Below are 26,988 nucleotides of genomic sequence, written 5' to 3' on the forward strand. Positions count from 1 at the left end.
TCTTTCATGACAGTCACCAGTTGTTCTAACTGTGTCTGCCTACTATTGCTAGTGTCACTAATTTTCAAGATTCTCCTCAGAGAATCTCTTTCACAATAGTCACTAGTTGTTCTAACTACATCTTCCTACTGTCGCTAGTGTCAGTAATTTTTGAGATTCTCCTCATAGAATCTCTTTCATGATAGTCACCAATTGTTCTAGCCATGTCTGCCTATTGTAGCTAGTGTCACCACTTTTTGAGATTCTCCTCATAGAATCTCTTTCACAACAGTCACCAATTGTTCTAACTATGTCTACCTAATATCGTTAGTGTCACTAATTTTTGAGATTCTCCTCATAGAATCTCTTTTGCAATAGTCACCAATTGTTCTAACAGTGTCTACCTACTATCACTAGTGTCACTACTTTTCAAGATTCTCCTCATAGAATCTCTTTTGCGAAAATCACCAGTTGTTCTAACTATGTCTGCCTATTGTCGCTAGTGTCACTACTTTTTGAGATTCTCCTCATAAAATCTCTTTCATGATAGTCACTAATTGTTTCAGCTACATCTGCCTACTATCACTTGTGTTACTTTTCAAACTTCCTTTTATGAAAGATCTCTCTTGCATCAAGCATTATTCATTCTAGCTATGTTTGTCTACTATCGCTCAGTTCTATTCAAATTCTTCACAATGAAGATTCCTCTTTGAATTCAATCACCAGTCATTCTGACTGTGTTTATCTATTATCATCACCCTACTAAAGAGATTCCTTTAATCCATGTTCTGGACATTGACACTTGACATCAATCCTAGAACACAAAAACTCAAAATGATATATTTGTTTGGATATGATGAGCATTTTATTTGTTTGTTTAGCTTTCGTTTCATCATGTCTCCTCAAGCAACTTGATGATGTCATTTTTTACTAGAGAAGCAATGACTAGGGGCATGATCTTTTCTTTTCTTTCTATTTGTGGTTTAGTCCCAATAATTTGAAACATCCATATCAGAGGGGTGTCCACTATAAGAGCCTCCATTTCATATTGGATGGCCACGTGTACCTTGACTCCTTTTATATGGATGCATCAATAACGTTGGTTCTTCTCCTTGCTTATTGGAGTGAACTCTTCATGCTATAGTAAATATTGATACTCGTCCTGTTAAGTGAATGTATGGATCAGTGCAAGTATATCTAGCACACTTCGAATGCAAGGGTCATTGCAGATAGAATACTTATGGAATACTTAGCATAAGATGGATCTCTTGTGTGTCTGGTGTGTCTATACGCAAGCTACATTTTGGTCATCCTAGCATTTATGCTTTGATGCTTATGTTAACCTGCTACATTAAAAGAGATAAATGTTCTGGTCATTCTGGCATCTTATACCTCGAATGCTTAAATTTCATCCTGAAAAAACTAGAACAGATGTCCTATTCATATTCTCATGATTACAATGTTAGTGGGAATTGTATGACATCTAAGGCTTTTTCTATATGCTCAGTGATGATAATTATCGAAGCTTGGTAACCAGACCTAGGGTTGCATCTAGTTTTAGGTTGCATCTAACATAGGATGGCATTGCATATTTTACTTGGTTCAACACATAATTTGATTGAAAATCTACTTTTGTCTTCCATGATGAGGGATTGCTAGTCTCTTCAAAGTATCATGATTCTTCACAGCTGCACAAGCATTTAGTTCTTTGGTTCATCCTCTTGCTCCTCGATGGAATACCTATCACTGTCAATTTAAAAAATGAAACACTACATGAGGTGTCAGTCCATTTACCTATGCATTTCATCCATAAGTTCATAATCCATTTCATCTATACTACATTTACAAATCAAATCAACTATGCATCCATACATCATATCATGTTTTGTATCTCATAATCATAGCATAAACATCTCATGTTTATCAAATTAAATGACAATGACAATGACAATGATACTCAACTCCAAATCTTTTATATATATATCAGTATCAAAAGAATACATGGGTACAAAAAATGGGTGCTACTTGAGTACTATCAATCAAAAATGGTACAAAATGGTGTTGGGACACTAATCGATACATAGCCAGATCAAAATTCAATGGAAAAATAACATCAAGTCTAGCTTTGTCTAGTACCCTCACCTTCTAGAGGAGGAGGAGGTGGCAGTAGCATGTCTGGCCTAGCTAGTGGGCATGCACCTCCTGAATTTTGAGCATATTGGGAGAATCTAGGCACCTATTGAGCCTCATCAAGCACCACTGTAGAGTAAGCTACAAAAGAATAGGCTACTTGGGCTGCCTGTAGTCAAACCTTGTCCTACAATAGCTCTACTCTCCACTCAATTTCTTGTACCTACTTTCATAGTCTAAGGATCTCACGATCTCGCTCTGCTATCTGTGTGTATCATACAACCACCTATATCTATAGCTCCCCTAGCTATCAAGAAGCCTACCAAATTTTCTCTTTGGCCCTCCTCAATGCATCCTAGGGCCTAGTAGCAAGCTAGTCCTACATCTCCTCATTTAACATCTCCACCTGGTGCTCAACCGATGCCTGCTCCATTGTGTGTGGTCTCTGTTGTTGGGCTTCCTCCGCCCCACTGCCACCAACACCTAGATCTGACCCCATTTATCAAGGGGGGTCTACACCTACCTTACATAGTGTCTCACCTAATTTTTTGGTCCCTATGGTGGCTATTGTGCTATCTTTTGTACTGGTACTTGTTGCGGTCTATGTGGCCTGAAAGCTGTCATCCCTAAGGGGTCTATAAACCATGGGAAGGGATGGCTAACAAAATATGCCTGATAGGAAGACATTATCCCAGCATCTGCTATGACTGGTAGATAGTCCCACTATGTCTTAACTAGGTTCAACACATCGATCATCGACCTCCCTGGGTCCAATCTAGCCAACCATCCCTGCTCCAGATCTCTAGCTACTTGGGCATATGAGCAATACTCTTGGCTGATGTCTTGAGGCTACCCATAGTATTGCCATACCTGAGTGATGAGCAATCTCTCTATAATATAGGTAGTTTAGCCTAGCAGTGGTTGCAATGCAAACATTTGGCTCAGCTCCTAAGGAGAATCATCCTAGTCCACGGTCTCTCTCTAGGGCTGCCATATGATGGAGACTAGGTCATCGAGACATGCTCTCTAGTTCTCAGTCTTTTCGAGACCTACTTGGGCAAGTTGGCCCCTATATCTAGAAATATACTGCTCCATGGGCTCCCGTACATCGTAAAAATGGGTTGCATCACTAGCAAGTTCTCCCATGGCCATGCTCATTCGCTCATGATATATAATCCCATGCATCTCATGAAACATGTGGGTGAGCATGCACTGTCCCCACCCAAATCTCTCCAAAGCATACACCATCCACTGCAGCATCACACCCCAACTGCACTCTAACATGTGCTACCCTCTATAAGGCACCAAAAAATAGCTGAGAAAAATTGCCAAAACTGAGGCCAACCTATGACTAGGGCCATATGTATGGATGAGTTCATCCCAGGTGATGGCTTGCCCTATAGTCAAGTCTCTCTAAAAGATGGTCTATAGTGCCTCTATACCCACTCTTGGAACTGTATCATACACAACCCTCAGCCCATGGAAGGGTATGCACAAAATCTTGTAGATGTCCTCAGGGGTGATGGTCATCTCTCCCTGTGGTAGGTGGAAGGTGGTTGTTTCCAAATGGAAACACTCCACCAATGTAGTCAATAGGTCATGATTTGCCAGCACTATTGGGATCTGGCATAGATATGCTAACCCCAATCGATCAATATGCACCATATCAACATCATCAAGACTCTGCAATAGAGCTTCGTAAGGTAGATAGTGGGACCTAAATGCAATGTCATTGAAGAAAACCTACACACATGACCAACGAAAACAGACAAATAGTCAGTCATTGCTTGAAAATCTTACAAAACAAAAAAATTTGAAGTTAATATGCTCAAAAGGACAACAGTTTCTCATCCGAGACAGTGCATTCTCATGCAATATTTCATGTCTTCATGCAAGAAAACACCTTCTTACTTGAGAAATGGTGAGACAATAGGTGAGATGCACCCAAAAATCCTATGCATCTCACACAAGAGGTGGGTATCTCCCTGGCAAGATTCCCCACCGGCATGTGCAAAGAAACATCAGGCTGGTGTATCTTCGTGCGAAGATATATCAAGTCTACATGAGGAACAAAACCCTCACACAAGAACCAATCGACCTAATTTAAAAACATGCAAAAAAAAATTCAAAAATACATCGAAATACGTGAAAAATTTAAAACAAAGAGGGATTGTCAATTACTCATCAGAGATCCATAGTCCACCAGCTAACTGTGTCGACAAAAGTACTCAAAACGATGTGTACGTATAGGAACTACCATCTTCCTCTCAAAGCTCTCTTCTTCACTAAAGACAAGAGACATAAATGATTTGAAAATGACCCTTTGGGCCCTTATATAGGTTTTGACCTAATTTTTCAAAGTGTTTTGATTTGCGCAAAAATCATCCCTTGGCTAAATTGACTACTCTAAATTCATTTTCGGGATCAAATTTTAAATCTGACACAATTAGGTAGCTAAAAAATGCATTTTAAAATTTTGAGATAGACGCGATCAAACACTTGTGCAGTCCAAATTGTTTTGATACTTGGTCACTCTTAGAACCTTTTCAACTCAAAATCCTTCAAAGTCTCAAAGTTTATTCTGGGAAAGTCAACTCAAGTCAACTATGATCAACTTTTGGTCAAACTTGGTCTTTTAGACCTCGAAATCATGCTAAATTGACTCCAAATTTTCTTCTGATCATTCTGGTATCTTCTATATTCTGTTGACTTTTGAATTTCTTCTGTATCTCTCAATATGTTGCTTCACATCATATTTCTAGTGTGTCATCTTTTGATTTCACTCCCGAGGGGGCAAGATGATTACATCATTGAATCTGAATTTCAAAATGATTTGAATCTTTATTGCTTGAGGCATCTTGTTCCCATCTTATGTCCTCATTACTAGGGGCATTTCATCACTTGGGGCATCTTCTTCCCCCCTATCTGGCATCTTTATCACCTATCCTATCTTTTGATCCATTAATCAACCTTGCAACATTTTTGGTTAGAGTTCGATGGACAAGTATTGGACAATCTAAACCCTAACTCTTGAGGATCAAGCCTCATTTTGGGGATGATTCTACAGCTCATGATTGGATTTTGTTATCTTTTCAACTGAATTATTTAGGTGTTCTATCTGGATTCCTTAGGATTAAGCTCCATTCTGGAGATAATCTTTAAAAGCTTGTCAATTTAGGTATCTAGGTGTTCTATCTAGATTCCTTAGGATTAAGCTCCATTCTAGAGATAATCTTTAAAAGCTTGTCAATCTAGGTATCTAGGTGTTCTATCTAGATTCCTTAAGATTAAGGTCTATTCTGGAGATAGTCTTTAAAAGCTTATTCAATTTAGGTATCTAGGTGCTCTATCTGGATGCCTTAAGATTAAGCTCCATTTTGGAGATAATATTTAAAAGCTTATCAATTGGTCTCTGTGTCATTAATTTTGGAACCAATCTTATCAACTCTAGGTATCTAGGTGTTTTATCTGGATTCCTTAAGATTATGCTCCATTCTGGAGATAATCTTTAAAAGCTTATTAATTGGTTTATGCATCATCAAAGTATAGAATCAATCTCATTTCTTGATTTGTGCATCATACTTTCTGATTTTCTTTGAATTGAATGTGCTACTCGCACATTCATTCAAAGAGAGGCAAAATGTAATACCACAAAATTGGCTCATTGCCATGTTAACCAATTCTGATCTATTTTGATCAACCCTAAAGTCCTATTTTAATAGGCAATTCTCATTTTGATTTTTGCTACTTGACTTAATTGTCAAATGCAGAAAACCCTAATCTGCATTAATCATGCTATTTATTTAATTCTTAAAAGCATTGACTCAAATTAGCCACATTAAACTTATTGATTAAGATTTCATTTAATTTGAAGTATTTATACTTTAATTAAATTAAATTATCTCCTAAAGCTAATGTACTAAGGAATTAAAGATATTTAATTTAATAATTATGCTTACTTTAGTTAATTAAATGTGATTATTCAATTAATTGAAATGTGCATTTAATGAGGTCATATCTAACTTTATTAAATTAAATAATCTCTTCAAAATCTTCTCTCTAGTTCCAAAATGGAAACTCTGAGTAAACCATCTCTCGAATTGGAATTAATTTAGTTAACTTGTTCTCACACTCATGAAAAGCTTAGTGAACTACTAATCGCACTCAAATCTGAAATAGTTAACTTAAACTTGCACAAGGAAATTTCCATTTCAACTAAATCTTCTCTTTGATCTTAACCATTCATCCCAATTAATCTTGACTATTGATGGATTTTGGGATTTCTATATCCAAGGCTCCTAATTCCTCATTACAGAGGTTAGAATTTGAATTGCATTGAATTTTTGTCTAACTAAGTATTCATTTGCTTTTTAGCTTTCATATTGCTTAGCATAGTAAATTATCATTTAGATTAAAATGCAATCATTTAGTTTAATTTTCTCTAAATGTTATTAGATTAATCGTATTCTCACTTAGATTAAATGCATTTTCATATACCTACATAAAATCATTCATTCTAGAAAGGTCTAGTTGCCTGCTCCTCAATCTGAGAGCATATTGGCAAAATCCTTCTAGTTAGAAGGCAACAGGTCGCATTGACAGGCCTCTTGGATAAATGACTTCATGTTTATTCTAGGATGACTCCTCATCTAATGACCATGTTGAAGTGTGTGTGAGGTTCAAAGGCCCATAATCTACACATACAATAAGAATCTTGTGAAGATTGGATTTGAAAGGACTGATGATAACAAAAATCTATACATAAAGACAGAAAATGGAAAAGGTATTTTGTTATCTAAAATATTTGTTGATGATATCATATTTGGAGGTCAAGATGCTATATGTAAAGATTTTGTAAATCAGATGAAGTTAGAAGTTGAAATGTCTATGTTTGGATAAATCAAGTTCTTTGTGGGTTTGCAAGTATATGAGATGAAATATGGTATATACATCACTCAGTCAAAATATATCAAGAAAATATTGAAAACTTTTGGATTCGAGGATTCCAACCCAGTAAGTACACCTATGGTGATAGGACTTAAGTTGTCAAAGAATGATGATTCAGCTGTGGTGAATCAAACATTGTATAGGTCTATGATTGACAAGTTGTAATATGTAGTACATAGTAGACCAGATATTGCATTATTTGTAGGGATAGTTGCAAGATTCTCTGCAAATCCTAGAGAGAATCATTTAATGGTTGTAAAGAGAATAATGAGATATCTGAAAGGAACATAAGAGTTTAGTCTCTACTACAAGAAGAATGAGAAATTTGAATTGAGAGCCTACACTGATACTAATTGGGTTGGAAACATTGATGACAAAAAAAAGCACCAATGGAGGAACATTTTTCTTAGGCAAAAGACTAGTTACATAGACTAGCAAGAAACAGAATTGTACCTTACAATCTACTACTGAAGCTGAATATGTTGCTGCTACTATAAATTGCACAAACATTGTATGGATCAAATAACTACTCAAAGGAATGAAGGAAGAGATCACAGAACCAGTGATACTTTATTATGATAATACAAGTGCTATCAATATATCAAAGAATCTAGTGATGCACACAAAGACTAAGCACATTGCAATCAAGCATCATTACTTGAGAAAATTAGTTCAAGAGAAAGAGGTGAAAATGGAATATGTTAACACAAAAGAAAAAATTGCTGATATTTTCACAAAAGCATTACCCAAGGATGCTCATGAGTATCTAAGAGGTAAACTAGGGGCGATACCCTTATCAAAGGCTAACTAAGTAATAGAAGGAGTGCCCTGCATCAAACAAGTTGATTTTCATATGCTACAAATTAATGCAGAGGATCTTACTTTAGGCACTGCCTAAAGTAATCAAAGAGTTGAAATTTCAAAATAGTCACAAGCAAGGTGATAGAGGGAGAAATTGAAGAAACTGAAAAAGCTTATATCTGAATGTTTAAGATGATGAGTTTTTGACATATGTCTTTGGCATTGTTGTCAAAGAGGGAGAAAGAGTATTAAACTGATCATCATCAGAGGGAGATATCAAGAGATTGTTGTCAAAGAGATGGAGAGTGTTAGAAGGAACTAATTGATGATATTATTGATCAGAGGAGAACATAAGTATGATGAAAGAGTTAGATCAGAATATAAGAAAGAGGGAGAAATCCTGACATCTACCTAGTAAGAGGGAGATACATCATAATCAGAGGGAATTATAAGAAAGAACTTTTGTAACCTATTCAAAAGATGGAAGCTATTGATAGAGGGAGATATTACAATACAAGGAATTCTGTTCTTTTTGGTATTATCTTACTGTTTTAAACTCGTCAGTTTGGTTAGACAAGGTGTTTACTATTTAGATGACTTAGTTGATTAGTTTAGTTTGTCATCAATGCTAAAGAGGGAGATTGTTGAAAATAGATTGAAGAAGCCAATCAAAGAGGGAGATTGTTGAGATCAGCTTGAAAAGATCATTGTGAGGGAGATTGTTAAAAGAAGGAGATTATTGAATAAAACTATGTGTTTTAATCATTGTTTTGTCATTGATGTCAAACCTACTATTTACTCGTAAGACAATTGCTTATATGATTTAAGTACTATCACTTATTTGATTGATGAAGAGGATTTGATCAAAAGATGTAACAATAGCACCTAGAGGAAAGGTTGAGTTATGATTATGTAATGAATTACAAGGATCAATTAAGACAATGATGACATGATGCATTGATAGTATACTTAAGGTTACAAAGGTTAGTTACACTAAAAAATTTAGAAGAACAAGCTACACAAACATTAGCTACCAAGCTTGACCAAGTGGATAGTAGGTACCGAGAAAAGTTAGTGCAAGTCAAGAAAAAAGTTAGTTGAAGCCAAGTAAAAGTTAATTCTAGTGTATACCAACAAGAACAGTGGATGCCAAGTAAATTTTAGTTGATGCCGAGCACCAGCAAACATTAGTTAGTGTCGAGTAATTTCACAGTGGATGTCAAGCAACATAATATGTGCCAAGTATCAGAAGGTTGATAATGTTGAGTTGCTACATAATTTAAAAGATTGTGGATTTGATGTATCTAAGTCGACAAATTTTTTTCTTGGATTATGTGAACCATGTGGAAGATAAGGATGATGAGATGGTGACACAGAATTCAAGGTAAACCATTTTTAGGCAAATTCAAAGAGGATTCTAGGAGAAGTTTCTAGAAGATAGATGGAATGTGGGATAGATACATTATATCCTACCTAATCCATTCTAACCTTAAATTGGATGATGGAAAATGAGCAAAAAAATATATTAATTTCCTATTTATAGGAATGGTTGGTCATGAAGCAAAAAGAGTCATATGCGAGAACCTAAGGAAGACAAGAGTCAAGGGCTTTGCTTCATCAAGTGACCTAAGATGAGACTGCATTGGCATGCTAAGAAAAAAGGCTTAAGGATATGAATGCTTGAAGGTTGAACAAGTTATCAGAGCTACAAAGTACAAAGGCCAAGTACAATAGAGGACTGGACATTGCTCTGTAATCTTCAAATGAAGTTGTAAGTTGTATCAGATCAAGCCTTACATTAAATATAGTTATTTTATAATTCATTAAACGTGCATGGAAAAGACAAAAAAAAGATAATAAGAGTTAAAGTCTGGTGAGTAGAGAGTTCTCTTAGGTGATCACACAATTGGTGCCCTGATTTTAGGAGAGAACTCCTTATCACCAAATGAGGGTTCATTTTCGAAGGACCACGAATTTGGAAGGGAAAAGAATTTTGGAAGAGAGAAAGTTTTGAGAGGAGAAATTTCTCTTACAATCTTTCTAGACATAGCGATTAGCATTAGAGTCTAGGTAGATTCTTGTGATTATTCTCATAGATTATTTACGCTATTTCTTTTCCTGTCTTCTTCATGACTATGGATTGTAAATCTGAATTTCTCTGTGATGAACTCATGAATATTTCAATATTGTAAATTATTGAATGCATGTTAATATCTCTATGTGTTCTTGGAGATTTAAAATATAGTAAAGGAAACCTTGTTCTATAGATTTGGAGTCTCAATTTTATTCGGCAAGGGTTTTAAATAATATGGAAATTTTATATTGAAAATTTGATTGCTTCGTTGGATTCTTCCTATCAGAGTACAAGTGGGAATTACGTTTTAAAAAAATTATTATTTATATATATATATATATATATATATATATATATATATGTTTTATAAGAAAAAGGAAATTGTTTTATATAAATTTTATATTTATAAAATAAACTTAATTGCGATGTTCTTTTAAAACAACTTTTCAATTAATAATAATAATTATATATATATATATATATATATATATATTATGGTGGGGAGGCGGGGACACCACACTCCCACCTCCCATCACCCATGGCCGGCAGTAGCTGTACCTGCTACTGCAGGTACTGCGATAGCTGTCGCAAGCCCTGTGACAATAGGGAGGGGCCGCACGACCTTCCTTTAAAGCTGATAGGCTTTTAAATGAAACACAAGATGTTATTTTTTTAATTTTTTTTTAAATTTATAAATTTCATTATTAAGTTTATTTATTAATCAGTTTTAATATTATTTTTATTATTAATTAATAATATTTATTATTAAGTGTTTTAATAATATTTGTATTATTATTTAATAATGATTATTAATAAAGTTTTAATTATTCATTGTTATTAATTTTAATTATTATTTAAATAAATTTTATGAACTATTTTAATATTGAATTATTATTTAAAATATATAATTATTTTATATATATTTATAATAAATAATTAATCTAATCTATTTTTATTTTATTTTTTTATTTAATAATGGAAGTTATTTAAATAGAAATAGAGATTTATTTAATTATTAATAATCCTGATTTTTAATAAAATTGTGAATTGTCTTATTCTAAATCAATGAAATTATTTTAATAATTTGAATAAATAAATAATTATCCTTTAATTATTTTTTAAAATTGGCTCAAAATATAACGGGGGTAATTATATTTGCTTCGAAAATGAGAATGGGTTTAATTGCAAGGGTAGGACTGTACTTCTTATCTACTTGAAAACTTATACCGAAACAAGGATTGAAACTTTACTATAAATTGGAACTATGTGTTTTCCAAAATTAAACCAAACTATGAGACTATTCTATTTTCTATGTTTTGTTTATGCTTTCGAGTTTCAGGGTTTGACCTAGCTTTGACCAGTCTTGAGATGTTACCAGAGGCTTGGGGGTTATGTGATTGGGATGTTATGATGTATAATTTCGATCTTTTAAACCCAACCATGGTAATGTGTCTGGTATGCTCTATGATGTGTGTTGATCTATTTATTGTTATTGCTTTCCACTGTTCTTGTGGAACAGTGAGGTGAATGTATGACCTACTTGACTTAACCATTTTTGAGTCTCGGTCAATTATATTTGGGTTGCTTTCTAGTCATTTTTATAGGACTGAGGTGTTTGGTATGATTTGTTCTTGGTGATGTCATGTTATGATATATTTGACTCAACCATTTTGAGTCTTCAATCAGTATTATTTTTGGGATGCTTTCCAGTTGCTCGTAGAGAACTGATGTGTTATTGTGAATTATCTTTTGATGCTTTCTAGTCACTTGTACAAGACTAAGGTGATTTTATATGATTCTTTTATTTATACTTTTATGAGCCTAGGTTAGGTTATCTATATGTAATGTTGGGAAGTGGCTTCCAATGGAGGCCGGGGCCCTAAGTAGCTGCCAGGGTAACCCATTGCAAGTTGTTTAATAAGTGAAAACACTACACTAAATAGGAATAAAATGAACCTAATAAGATTCTTTGTATGTTCTCACCCATGCCTCGAGTGCTAGTATAGACTAGGATGGGAGTAGAGAGAATGTTTGGTTGTGACTATGCATTGTTAGTATGCCTTGTTAGTACGAGAGGATACTAGTGTTGCATAGGGGTCACTAAGGGGCTAGGGTCCTAAGAGACTACCAGGGTAACTCTAGCATGATTCATGTGATGACACTTGCCCACTTACATAGTAGGTTTCCTACGTGTCTTTGTGTGCCTTTGGGTTTAGATGTCAATTTATCTTGGAACCTTTGAGTTAGATTGCTTTTAGGGTTTCCTGGACTTAGAGTGTACTTTTGATATTTGGATTGATATCCTTCTTGGGACTTGATACTATCTCCTCAGCATAGTGGGAGTGGGCCATTTAGGTTCCACGCAGTTGGGTGGTAGTGCTTTTTACTCTTACCATTGAGATCTGTCCATTGATACCATGGTTGGAGTTTCCTTGTTTGCATTTCCATTCATTCTATCTTTGTATCATTATGATAGATGGTTATATCTTATGATGGATTTTTATATTTTTATGATGGATGGTTTCATTTATTGCATTGTACTTTGTATCATGGATTTGAGTAGGAGAATGTAATTCTATTTTTATAAATGTATATTCTTTTAGCATTTCATACCCTATGACATGTACAGTGGATGATTGAGCATTCTGAATTTTATTGCCAAGTGGCAATCAAAACAAATGTATATTATTTAAATGGACATTGGACTTTCAATTATTCTTGCATAGGGATGTGGTACTTATTAGACTATTATTAATTATATTTAAATGCGATTCAATGTCTTGGGATCCTTAAGGAATGTAACATGTTATGTATGCGTATAGATGATTGTATGTTGTCGCTTCTGCTACTTTATGTTTGACGTATATGTTATTCTTTCTTCAAAAAAAAAAAGGTTTGGCAAACTTAGTTAAAACTTTAGGTCAATTCTTTTGGATCCCTTAGCGGGGTGTTACAACTATGCCCCTACTCCTTGACCCTCACCAAGCCAAACCCCAGTTAAGGGTAGGAAAAACAAAACCATGGCCTTAGAGTTGGCTGCCACTAAATAGATTATAATTGATAAGAGGGTGGAGATGGAAATTGGGAATTTGGATGATGAAATATGTGGAAACATAAGAAGGTCAAGAAGAATAGCTAAAACCCAAGGTAAATACAAAGAAAAGGCCAGTCACTCTTGTTAGAAACATTAATCTTCCCTTGGATATATTTAATTGGGATATTCCAAGGATCCCTAAATGTAGTTTGTCCTATTGTACACATGTGGAGGACATGTCATTATTTGTCCTTTATTCCACATGTGAGGACAACTCATTTTTATAATTCCTTGATTAAGGAATTTAGTTTATCCTTTTTAAGAGGATTGTGACACTTTGCACACACCTATTATGAATATGGCATTCATAAAAATGGGAGTTACACATGCAAACACATGCAACTCCTTTCTCATCTCTTTAAAAGAGATTCTCCTCTCTCTTCTTCTCTACACATCACTTTGATGTTATTGTATTGAGCTATTTTGCTCCACCACTCTCTCTCTCTCTCTTCTCTATGCATTTTCCTTCATTCATAATACTCACAAAGGGTTTTCTTTACTTTCCCCTTATAAATCCTTGTCTGCATTATTGAACTATCTTGCTCTTGGATTTTTCTTATCTCATGGTAACATTGTTTCACACTTAACTTACTTGAATTTTTTTCGTTTCTTGCTCTATCTTATCGTTTCTTACATGGTATCAAAGCTTGGTTACTAATCCTTGTTTTAAGTTTTGTGTTGAAGGTTGCCATTCATTGGAGCACACCTTATTTGGAGACGTTATTAAGAGAAGAAGTTTGTGTTGTGGTTGTTTGCTCATTCTAACATCTTTTGTGTGTAGGTTTTATTTTATCATCTTTTATCCTTTGTTACTAACCCTTTTTGGAAGGCTTGCCACCGAAGGGTTTTCCTATCAAAATTTCTTTTTTTTTTTGCTCTTGTTTTTGAAGGCATGCTGCCAAAACAAGAAGCATTTCTTATATAGCACTAATTTATTATAATTTATGCATTTTTTAATTTTATATATTTTAATTATTTATCTTCACTTATTTGAATAGCATTTAATGTGTGCAATCTTGTAGATTAATTATCATCATTTAATTTAAAAATTAACAAAAAAAATTCCCTAATATTATTATTGTAGAGAATACTTAAGATTTCTTTTTCTTTTTTATCCTTCATTCAATAGACCTATTTATATTTCAAAATTTAATACATATATTTTAATCTTCATCTCTTTTGAAATTTAAAATATATCTTTTTTTGAAATTTAAAAATTTATTTTAATCTATGAGATTTTAAATTTTTTAATATCTCATTCTTTCCAAATCTACGTTCAGATTTTTTTTAGAATCTTACTTTCCTTGGTTACTCTTTCTTTGTGCCTTTCCCACTTAGGTTTCTAAATCCCATTCATGATTTTAAATATTTCTAACATTTTACGCCTTCCATTTTACTGTATTTTCTTTAATCTTTCTCTTTGCGTGATCTTCATATGTATGTTTTCTAAGTTTTTCTGAGCGTTGCTTGAAAACATTTGATATTTTGCTGGTTTTAATCTAAGTAACATAAGCCTTTTTTTCTACCTGCGACCTTGGTGAGATTTGAACGCTATTGTTCTCGTCTAAGAAATCTAATTGCCATTTTCATTGTGGCTATCTTGTTATTTCCTACAGATTAGGGGTTCATATCTCCCAGCTTAGGGTTTTAATTTTATTCTGTATCTATTGTGCGGCTATATATATTTCACATTTCTCTGCTATTTTCTCAAGCTTTGCTTTAATTTTTTGTTTCTTTGCATCTTTGCTTCTTCTTTTTTCCCATCATACAAGGATCCCTTAGTGGTTTATTTCACTAAATTTGCTGCATGCAACTGCTATGTGCCCTCAAGTACAGAATTGAACAAACGATAGCACTAGACCAGATCGTCCTAAAGACGGCAAACATCCAACGAAGGAGATTTGTTGAGTTCTCATAAGCAATGGAAAAGGGTTTGAGTGTTTTTTTTCTTCCAATTTGCCCCTACTCGGTGCAGATTTATTTGCCACTTCTTGCCACCCTCTGCCGACACCTTGTTACTTATATCCACTCTCTATCATCTCCTTGCATGTGATTTTCTTTGGTTAGTTTTCATAATGCCTTCATTTTTTTTAACCTTTTTTTTCACTTCGATTCGAAGGGTTGCTCATACTCCTTCGCATTTATAGAATTGACCTTGGTTTTTTTTAAGTTTTGTTTAATCAAACTTTTTATGTATTATTGATTTCATTCAAACTTTTTACATATTATTGATTACTTTTAAGAATATTTTGTTTCAACATTAACTTAAATATTATAAGTATTCAACCTTTCATTCTAATTCCTTTATTAAGGAATTAATTGGTTTATCCTTTATTATTTATTATTTATTATTTTGGTCATAATAGAGAGTTATAAAATTAATTTGTAACTTCAAAATTTGACCCCTTATAAAAAAAATTCAATCATTTTACATCATTAGGAATCATAATTATAACTGTTGGATTCCTCTGTCATTCATTTTTTATTAACATAATATTCATTTAATCATTCTAAAATGCCTTTGCATTATTATTTTTGTTACAGATTAATAATCATTCTAACGTTTCCTTGCAGGGCTGCATCATTTTGTTTTGTTTTCATTATTTTTCTCTATCGTCATTCATCATAGCTTCTTCAGCAAGTTTTTTTTAATTAATTCAAGTTAACTTTTAACTCATATTTCTATTGGGGGGACATTTTTTTTCATAAAGATGTCAACCTTAATTCTAGAAATAAAACTTAATAGCTCTAATTATCACTCCTAGAAAACACATTTTTCGCTCATTTTTCGTTTCAAACACATGTTCGAGGTAGCCACTGATCTGTAACACCCCGCCAAGAGATCCAAAAGAATTAACCTAAAGTTTTACTAAGTTTGCTAAACATTTTTTTTTTTTTAAAGTAAGAATGTATAACATACACAGCAAACACATAGTAGCGGAAGCAATAATCATGCAATCATTAACAAACATACATAATAGGTTACATTCCTTAAGGATCCCAAGACGTTGAGTCACATTTAAATTTAACTAATTCTAATTCTAACAACTACCACATACATATGAAAGAATAATCAGAAATTCTAATGTCCATAATATACATTTGTTTCGAATGCCTCTTGGCAAATTAATTCGAAATGCTCAATCATCCATTGTACATGTCACGGGGTATGAAAGGCTTAAAAGAATATACATATGTAAAAATAAAGATACATCATCCTCAAATCCATGATACAAAGTACAGTAAAATAAATGAAACCATATACCATACTTGATACATCCATCCATCATAAAAGATATAAACATCCAGCATGAAATACAACTATCCATCCATCATAAAACACAATTAATCTAAGTGTGTGGTTCCTCCCAACCATCAATAACATCCCTAGTCATCCCCCACGCGTAACATCCCAAGTCACCAAAGAGATCATCGGTAGTATAGTAATAGGGACATCACTCCTAAAACATACTACATTATATGCATAAAGAAATCTAACATGCTACCACATACACATAAAGAATTCTAACATGCAAGAATAAAGCATAAGATGATCCTCCAAAGTAGAACACATCACCTAAACATTATGAACAAGCATCCCAAGAAGCTCCAGCCATGGTAGCACCAGACGGATCTCAAATGGTAAGAGTAAAAGCACTACCACCTGACAGCGTGGAACCTAAATGGTCCACTCCCACCGCGCTGAGGAGATAGTCTCAAGTCCCAAACAAGGTATCAAACACAAAACACAAGTACTCTCTAAGTCTGGGAAATCCTAAAAGTACACTAACTCAAAGGTTCCAACATAGATAGACATCTAGACCCAGAGGCACCACAAAGACACGTAGGAAACCTGCTATGCAAGCAGGAAAGTGTCATCGCAAAAGTCACGTAGAAGTTACCCAACCAATCCCTTAGGAATCCCGGGTCCCTAGTGATCCCTGCGGCCACTAGTATCCTCTCATATTGACGAGGCATACTACGGAATGCAAGGTCATAACCAAGCGTTCTCTCTACCCCATCCTAGCCTGTACTAGCACTCAAGGCATGGGAGAGAACATATAATTATCTTATTAGGTTCATTTAAGTCAGTATTTAGGTGAGATGTTTTCACTTATTAAAACAACTTACAATGGGTTACTCCAGGTAGCCTCTTAGGGCCCCAATCTCCATTGCAAGCCACTTCCCGACACTACACATAGATAACCTACCCTAGGCTCATGAAATCACAAATCAAAGAATCATAATAAAATCACCTCAGTCCTATACAAGTGACTGAAAAACATCATAAAAGATAAGCCACAATAATTACATCAGTTCTTTATGAGCAACTGATAAGCATCAAATAATAATCATATGATCACAACAGTTCTCTATCAGCAACTGAAGGCATCAATGATAAATCACAATATCCAATGGTTCTCCAACAAGCAACCAGAAAGTATCCCAATAGCAAATCACAATACTGATCGAAGACTCCAAAATGGTCAAGTCAAAACATGTCACAACATGACATCATCAAGATCTAAACAAACACTTCAGTCCTCTCAAAGCGACTAGAAGGTAATCCAAGTATAACTGATCAAGACTCAAAAATGGTTATCAAATATAACTGATCGATGACTCAAAATGGTTAAGTTAGGTATCTTATATACATACACTTCAGCTTCACACAAGGAAACTGGAAAGCAATAACAACCAGTAAATACATCACATCATAGAGCATATCACACATCACCATGGTTGGGTTTAGAAAGATCGAGACCAACTCATCATATTATCACATTCACATAACTCCCGAGCCTCTAGTAACAACGTAAATTGGTCAATGCTAAAACAACCCCAAAACTTCAAAACATATAAAGTATAAGGAAAAACAAGGTACAAGCACATGTTTTCGGTTTTAAGTTGAATGTGGGGTTTCAGTTTCCGTTTCAAATTTTACTAATAAGTGATAGAATATTTTCATCGTTTTCCTTATAGTAAAATTTAAATAATAGCTTAAGTATAAAACAAATATTTACCCCATGATCAATTTCCTAATTTTACTAAGATAAATATTATTATATTGGCTCTAAGCTGATGATGATAAAATTCTCATTGATTTTCATTAATCTAGACTTAAATTAACTGAACGCCTAATTTAAAATAATTAATTAATATTTTTAATTAATTGTACACAATATATATATTATAAACAAAATATTAATAAGTAATATTTTGTATATATATATAATAAATGTATTATTAATACTAATCTTATTAATAACAATTATTAATAAAATTAATAATTAAAAGTTATACATATTATAAAAACTATTAATAAATTTTAATAATTTAAAAATGATAAAAAAAATAAAACAAAGTTTTTTAAACATTGAAAACGTTTATAGCCCGCGCGGCTTCCTATAAACAAAGCTGTCGGCCGCAAGCCAGGCTGCGGTCGCAGCAACAGTACTACGTACTGTTGTTGCTGCCACAGTCTGTACTGTGGGCAGCGGCGGCAGTTGCCACAGGCAACAAGTGGGGACGGGGTGGGGTAAAACCCCCCCTCCCAAAGCCATTTCAATTTTATTTTTTATATAATTTTTTTTAATATATATGATACAAACTTCCTGAAAAATGACTTTTTTTTTTATAAAGAAAATGCATTTTTTAATAAAAAAACATTTTAACAATAGAATTTCGTACATAATGAATTCGATTGTAAACAAACTTATTTTTAAATGAATATGTATATATATTTACTATGTAAATATATATATGTATTCATTTACCGATAATTCAGAATTAAATCTGATAGACAAAAATCTAGATCCCCATTTCTTATTTTCTTAACAATACTTTAAGAAGATTTTCCAATAAAATTTCTACCCTTTCTGATACGTTTTCACAATTTACCCTCTATTGGAAATAAATTATATAGATCAAAAATATCCCAAATACAGAATAATTTTCCAATATCCAAAATTCACAAGCATGATATGGATTCTTTACCAGAATTATCCAGACAATTATTTAGCAAACACGAAGAAGACAGGAATTAAAAGAACGTAATTGAATTATGCAAATCTTCACAAGTGTCTACCTAGACATTGATGCTAATCTGCTACACTCCAGAAATCTGTAGAAAACAATTCCCCAGCCCCTTGAAAAATGAACCCCCAATTTGTGATAAAGGAGTTCTCTTCCTATAATTGGGGCACTAATTGTGCATTCCCCTCAGAGAACTCTTTGCTCACACCTTTTTAACTTTTTGTTAACTTTCATTTATCTTTCTTTTATCTTTTCCATGCACATACAATAATCCATTAAGATTAATTTATTTAATCTTTACTTGACCTCTTTTAAGTTGATTTATTTAATTTAATCTCATGCACATATTATGCAATCTTAAAACTTTTAATAATTTAATTTTCTCTTCCCACTTCTAAATTTATTTTAGAAACTTAATTGATAAAATATTTAATTAATTTAAATAACACTACTATTTAGCATTTATTTAAAAATGAACTCTAAATATATTATTATTAAATTAAATAAATATTATCACGTTCTAAATTTATCCTTAACTTTAATCTCCAAATTTAATTCTTTTTATTTAATTAATTTCTCAATTAATTAAATATAATCAAATATTAAAATATCATAATAATCTTCTATTAAATTAAATCATTAATTAATCTTTTTAGTTAGACTTAATTAATAGAAAATACACCAAGGACTCATAAAGAAACATACGAAAACCCATCATAGAAAAATTCATACTAAATCAAACAAAAAGGGTTATAATCACGAAATAACATCATTTGATGTATTTAGAGGGTACTTAATTCAGATACTTGCCCTAATTATCAATTAGGACAATTGGCTAAAGGGTTTAGGAATTGGACTTAAGAGTTTATCTCCCCTCTCTTACCATTGAGATAATGCGATAGGGTACGCTCATCCTAGCAATTCAGGGAAGTCAATACCTGGTACTTGCAACCTGCATAAAATCCACGCATGTACAGACACAATATTCTAAGCTAAACAGACAATGGCAGGAAGTGGTGCATCGTGGAGATCCCGACTAGCAGGTGACTACGACTCCCTTCCTTAACCACATCAGAAACACTATACATAAAGAAAACAAACACTCACACCATACACATGTAGTATGGGGTAAGTATCCATAATAAAGCACATGTGATAATAAACCATCTAACTAATCATCATCGATAATTGAAAACATTGAATAATCATCATACATGCATGAAATATAGAGTACCAAGTAATCTCATCATATAATAAATTGAGTGTAAAACAACATCTGATAATCTGAAAGTAATGCTACTAAACATCAAGTATAAAACTAGCCTAAAAGAGTTTGGAAATTAAAACAAAATGTGAACTAGGGGTAGGCACTACATGATCCTTCTATTGAACCTGGTTTAGCGACTACCCAAGATGAAAAAGATACTTGGAAACTTAAAAATGAAGAAGCTTTAGGTTTAATTGGTATTTCCATTATTCCAAATTTATATGTTTTAATTGCTCATTGTTCTAAAGCTCATGACGCCTGGTCAATTTTGCAAACCAAGTATGATAGTGTAGATGAATCCCACAAAATACAGTTGCAAGATCAACTTGAAGATCTTAGGTATACAGATTTTAAGACCATGGATGATTTTTTGTTAAAATTTGATTCTATTAAAAGTCATCTTGTTGCTTTAGGTGTTCAGTTAGATGACATTCGATTAATTCATATTATTCTTAAAAAGTGTCTTCCTAGACAGTTTCAACAGTTTATAATTAATATTCATGCACAACTTGCTATTCTTACATTAACTACTCAATTAGCTTATGTTATTTTTCAAAATTTATTAGGATGGAAAGAAGCTAAGCTAATTCAGTTTGGTACTCTTAAATCAACTGAACATGCATTTATGTCTCAAAATTCAAATAGTAATAACTTTCATTCAAATAACAATAATCATCATAATAATAAAAAAATGCTATAATAATAATTCTAATAATTCCAATAATAAATCTAATGTCAAATATAACAATAATAACAATAACCATAACAATCATCATAATAACAATCGTAATAATAATAATCAAAGGAATCATTCAAATTCCAAACCTCATTGTTCTTATTGTGGCAAAGATGGTCATATTGTCAATAACTGTTTTAAAAAGAAAAATGATAAAAACCCTATGAACAACAGTAACCATAATCAAAAATCAAATCATAAAAAAGGTAACTCTAATGGTTCTAATTCTCGTCATGCTTTTACTTGTAGCTGTAATGTTTGTAGACCTTTAGAGTGGATTGTTGATAGTGGTGCTTCACAACATGTCACTTCTCATAAGGAAATTTTTGATTTTCTACAACCTGATATTACTAACATTCCTATTTAGCTTGCTAATAATCAGACTTGTAAAGTTGAAGGCTTAGGTGATGTAACTATTTCTAATGGTAAACTGTGTGATGTACTGTATGTTCCTAATCTAAAAACTAATTTGCTTTCTATTTCAAAGTTATGTCAAGACTATAAAGTTGAATTCTATACAGATATGTGTAATGTGATAGATCCTCAAACTAAGCAAGTGATTGCTCATGCTAAAATGGATAATGACAGTTTATTTAAATTCCATGAATTTTCTAGTTCATGATATTCTTTACATACTTCCATTGATTTCAATGTATGGCATGAAAGTCTTGGCCATTTAAATTCATATTATATTACTTTAATGCAAAAAAGCAATATGGTTGATGGCTTGCCTCATATTATTCCTTCTAAGATTTCTTGTACTGGTTGTATGAGTGGTAAGATGCATAGGGAGCCCTTTCAAGTGGTAAATCATGGCGGGCAACTCATAAGTTGTACCTTGTCCATAGTGTGACCTTTTGGGCCTCATGGAGAATAACTCCATCCAAGGTTCTCGGTATGCACTTACCTTTGTTGATGATTTTTCTAGACGAACTTGGATCTATTTTTTGCATAGCAAGGATCAAGTTCTTGATATATTCATTGAATTTCAGTTATATGTTGAAAGGCATTCTGGTTTTAAACTTAAAATTCTCAGAACTGATAATGGAAAGGAATATGTGAATAATGTTTTTCATTCTTATTTGAAATCATGTGGAATTAAACATGAGCTTACTATTCCTTATACACCACAGCAAAATGGTGTGGCAGAAAGAAAGCATTGGACCATTGTAGAAATGGCTAGATGCATGTTGCATGCTAAGCATCTACATTATAAATTTTGGGCTGAAGCCATGTTTTGTGCAATTTATATTCTTAATAGGACTCCTACCAAAGCTCTCAAGGATATTACTCCAGAAGAGACTTGGTCTGGTAGGAAACCTGATTTACATCACTTACAAATTTTTGGATCTATTGCTTATATTCATAATCCTAAATAGAAATGACATAAATTAGATGCTAATTCTTCTCCTTATATTTTTGTTGGTTATTATCAAAACACTAAGGGTTATCGTGTTTATGATTCTACTACTAACAAAGTTCAAGTTGCTAGAGATGTTTGTATTGCAGAAAATGGTGTACATGACTATTCTACTACACATGATGCAAAATTTAGTGGCACTAAAATTGTGCTAGTGGAGGACTAACCTCCTTCTCTTAACCCTACTCCTCTTAACCCTACAACTCAAGCACCACCTATTATTTTTGCTTCTACTAGTAATGATATTCAAGTAGCTACTAATGATGCTTTTATTGATAATGATTCTTCCTCTAGTGATGATTCCATTACAACTAAATGTAAACCTAAATGGGCTCAAAACTTAATCAATGAAAGTGATGACTATATTTTTAGATTTGGGGGAATTAAAGATAGAAGGATTAATTATTGTAATTATGCTTTGATGACTACTATTATGAATTCTACTAATCCTAAGTCTTTTGATCAAGCTAACTCTCAACCTCATTGGCAAAAGGCCATGCAAGAGGAATATGACTCTTTAATCTCTAATCAAACTTGGGACTTAGTCAAGTTACCTCGTGGCAAGAATATAGTTACATGTAAATGGTTATACAAAACAAAATTGAATGCTAATAATGAAATTAATAAATTTAAGCCTAGATTAGTTGCTAGAGGTTTTTCACAAATTGAGGGATTAGACTATAATGAAACTTTTGCTCCTGTTGCTAAAATGCCTACTATCAAATTAGTTCTTGCTTTAGCATCTAAAATGAATTGGCCCATTCATCAAATGGATGTTAAAAGTGCCTTCTTAAATGGTGATTTACATGAACAAATCTGTATGGCTCAACCTCCTAGATTTGTTAAGAAAGGTAGTGAAAATCTGGTTTGCAAATTGAAAAAATTTATTTATTGTCTTAAACAATCACCTAGAGAATTGTATTCTAAAATTAATTCATTCTTTATTTCTCAAGGCTTTTCTAGAAGTAAGAATGATCCTAATTTGTATATTAAACATACTGAAGATGATATTATCATTGTTATTATTTATATGGATGATCTAATTCTCACTTCTAGTTCAGATGCTTTGATTTTTGATATTAAGTTTCAACTTAAACAGAAATTTCAGATGACTGATTTAGGTATTTTACATTACTTCTTAGGTATGCAAATTTGGAAAACTCCTAAGGGTATCTTTCTTTCTCAAAGCAAGTATGCTCATGACCTTTTAGAAAAATTTAAGATGAATGATTCTAACCATGTTTCAATTCTATGTGAATTAGGAACTAAATTAATGGCTGATATGAATACTCCTTTTGTTGATGAAACTTTGTATAGGCAATTGGTAGGAAGTTTAAATTATTTAAATTATTTAACTCTTACTAGACCTGATATTGCTTATAGTGTTGGTTTAGTTTCTAGATTTATGTCTAAACGTCAACAAACACATTTTAAAGTTGCTAAAAGAATCTTAAGGTACATTAAAGGAACTATTAATATGGGATTATTTTATGATGCCAATTCTGCATTTATTTTACATGGCTATACTGATTCTGATCTAGGTGGAGATCCCAATGATGGGAAATCCACTTGTGTCTATTGTTTCTTTGTTGGTTCAGGTGCAATTTCTTGGAAAAGTAAAAAAGAACACTCTATTTCCCTTTGCTCAACTGAAATTGAATACAAAGGTTGTACCAATGCAGCTAAGGAAGCCTTATGGCTTAGAAGACTTCTTGAAGATTTGGGTCTACCTCCACAAGAACCTACCCCTCTACATTGTGACAATCAAAGTGTTATTGCCTTGGCAAAGAATCCAGTTTTTCATGCAAGGACCAAACATATTTCACTTCAACATCACTTCATTCGAGAACAAGTTGAAGACAAGAAAGTTACTCTTCTTTATTGTAAAGGTGAACATCAAGTGGCTGATATTTTGACAAAACCACTTTCTAAAGAGAGATTTCAATTTCATTGTGAAAATTTGGGTTTACAACCCTTTGATGTAAACTCCCCAAGTAAAGATTAAGGGGTGGTGTTAGAAACATTAATCTTCCCTTGGATGTATTTAATTGGGATATTCCAAGGATCCCTAAATGTAGTTTTTTCTATTGTACACATGTGGAGGACATGTCATTATTTGTCCTTTATTCCACATGTGAGGACAACTCATTTTTATAATTCCTTTATTAAGGAATTTAGTTTATCCTTCTTAAGAGGATTGTGACACTTTGCACACACCTATTATGAATGTGGCATTCATAGAAATGGGAGTTACACATGCGAACACATGCAACTCCTTTCTCATCTCTTTAAAAGAGATGCTCCTCTCTCTTCTTCTCTACACATCACTTTGATGTTATTGTATTGAGCTATTTTGCTCCACCACTCTCTCTCTCTCTCTCTTCTCTCTAGGAATTTGCCTTCATTTATAATACTCACAAGGGGTTTTCTTTACTTTCCCCTTATAAATCCTTGTCTCCATTGTTGAACTATCTTGGTGTATGCTCTTGGATTTTGCTTATCTCATGGTAACATTGTTTCACACTTAACTTACTTGGATTGTTTTTCATTCCTTGCTCTATCTTATTGTTTCTTACAACTCTCAAGAGGAGGAAGAAGATACCATTTTAGAGGAGAGTGATAAGATCCTGAGGGATGGTCAGGAGAAAGGGAAGGGTGAGATTGATAAAGAAGTGGAGAAGTGGGATGACACTACCGATGGTACCTAGGATTTTGAGGTAGAGAACCCTACCAAGGATCCCTCCCGACCCCACGCATATTTCCACTACCATCACCCTCTCTTCTGCTTATAACCAAGATAACCCCAAACATGATAAAGCCTCCCCGAACACTATCTCCTCCCTTATAAGGAAAGATGGGATGGAAATTTTTAGGGTCCCCATTAACAATCTGGATTTGTAGGACAAAAGGAATTCTCTAGTGAATTGCAAGAGGGCTCTAAACCTAGGTATTTCGGAGGATGGGGTTATTACTCATAAAGACTTCCAGGAGTTGAAGGATAGGTGCAATGCGCTAGAGGAGGGCTTCACCCTCTTCTCAAAGTTCACTCTAAAGGTGACCCATTCGGCTACAACCACTCTCCAGCTTCTGGCTCACGAGTCGGAGGAGGAGGACCTTGGGAAGGAGGACTTGAAGTTGCTCTACAATTTCCTCGCCAAAGACTGGGCCAAAGTCCTCCTTGCTGGGAAAGGAAAGAAAAACGATGTTAGTTAGTGGCCTCCTAGTGCTTGGTGTTTTTTGGTACTCTGCTAGTTTTTCTCTCCATCCTCTGGTGATGGTTTTTCTTTTCTATTGAACTTGGATATTGGTTGTAGGTGGTATGATGCAATGACCACCTACATGTCTTTTGTTAACTTGTTAAACTCCGTTGCTTTTAAGAGTAGAAACTCTAGTACTTTCAACTACTGCTATGTTGTTACTTATATTTTTTATGTAAATCGTTAGAGGGTCTTTGTGGCTGTTTGTTAGTTTTCTATTGGTTGTTTCACCACTGTTGTAAAGGGACAACCCCCTAGTTTTGGTTGCTTGTATATCAAAAATAGTAATGTCACTAACATCTAAAGCATAGATCTATAATTAATGTTGTGAAAATTTAAATATTAATAGGAAAATAAAGGAATAAATTATAGAGATGTCCTAATCTATAAGAAGTGATCCACATACAACTCTCTTTAGACAAAGAAATCATAAAGGAAAGTTCTTAGTTATCTATTACTTATATTAGAATATTTCATCAATAAGAGACAATAATTTTAGAGTCCAAATTAGTGATCAAGAATTTTCTAATCACAAAATTTTAGAAGCCTTTTTTCATAACGATTCATAGTTATTTTTTAAAAAAATCTTGAAGAATTAAGAATCTAAAATAGAAAAGTGAGAAAATGTAGCATAAATAATTAAAGGTTTTGGAGTATTCCTATATAGGTCCCAAGATCAATTCTCTCTACCTTGACTAATCACGGGAACAACCTAGATCAATACTTCAAGAGGTTTTTGAAAATTCACCTTGACTCACTTATCAAAACACATTCGACAATGCAAACAAGACCACCAACATAATAATAATAATAATACTGAAAAAAAACCAAAATAAATATAATGCTAATTAATTATTTTAGCTCGATCTCCTTTGTAGAAGTGTCATTTTTGTTTTATTTTTATAAGTGAAAATATAATTAAAAACCCACCTAGCGTGTTTGAGTCATCTGAGGCACTTATAAATTTAACTTGCTTTAACAATTAATTAAATATAAAGACGTTGGCATGCGAACAAGAAAAATGCATTTGTGGCCCGACAATTGCGGTGGTACGCACGTCCCTTGTGCCTAGCGACGACAAAAGTGTGGGATGAATTCAATATTGTCATTCCTTATTTGGCGTTATCTTCCTACAATTTGCCAATCGTGGGAAAAGTCCAATAAATGTGTGGGCTTTTCTTTCTTGGGATTTTCTAATGTTTTTAATTTTTTTATTATGATTTTACTTTCTTCTTTTCGTATATAAG

At 33.2% G+C, this 26,988-nt stretch overlaps 1 pseudogene; it reads left to right on the forward strand.

The window, feature by feature from the left end:
- Nucleotides 1-25,697, forward strand: part of LOC149535738 (potassium channel AKT2-like) — a 42,097-nt pseudogene extending 16,400 nt beyond the window's left edge.
- Nucleotides 25,698-26,988: the final 1,291 nt, after the last annotated feature.

This window comes from Cupressus sempervirens, chromosome 10, assembly GCF_028749045.1.
Source record: "Cupressus sempervirens isolate cs-2001-9-10 chromosome 10, ASM2874904v1, whole genome shotgun sequence".
NCBI lineage: Eukaryota > Viridiplantae > Streptophyta > Pinopsida > Cupressales > Cupressaceae > Cupressus > Cupressus sempervirens.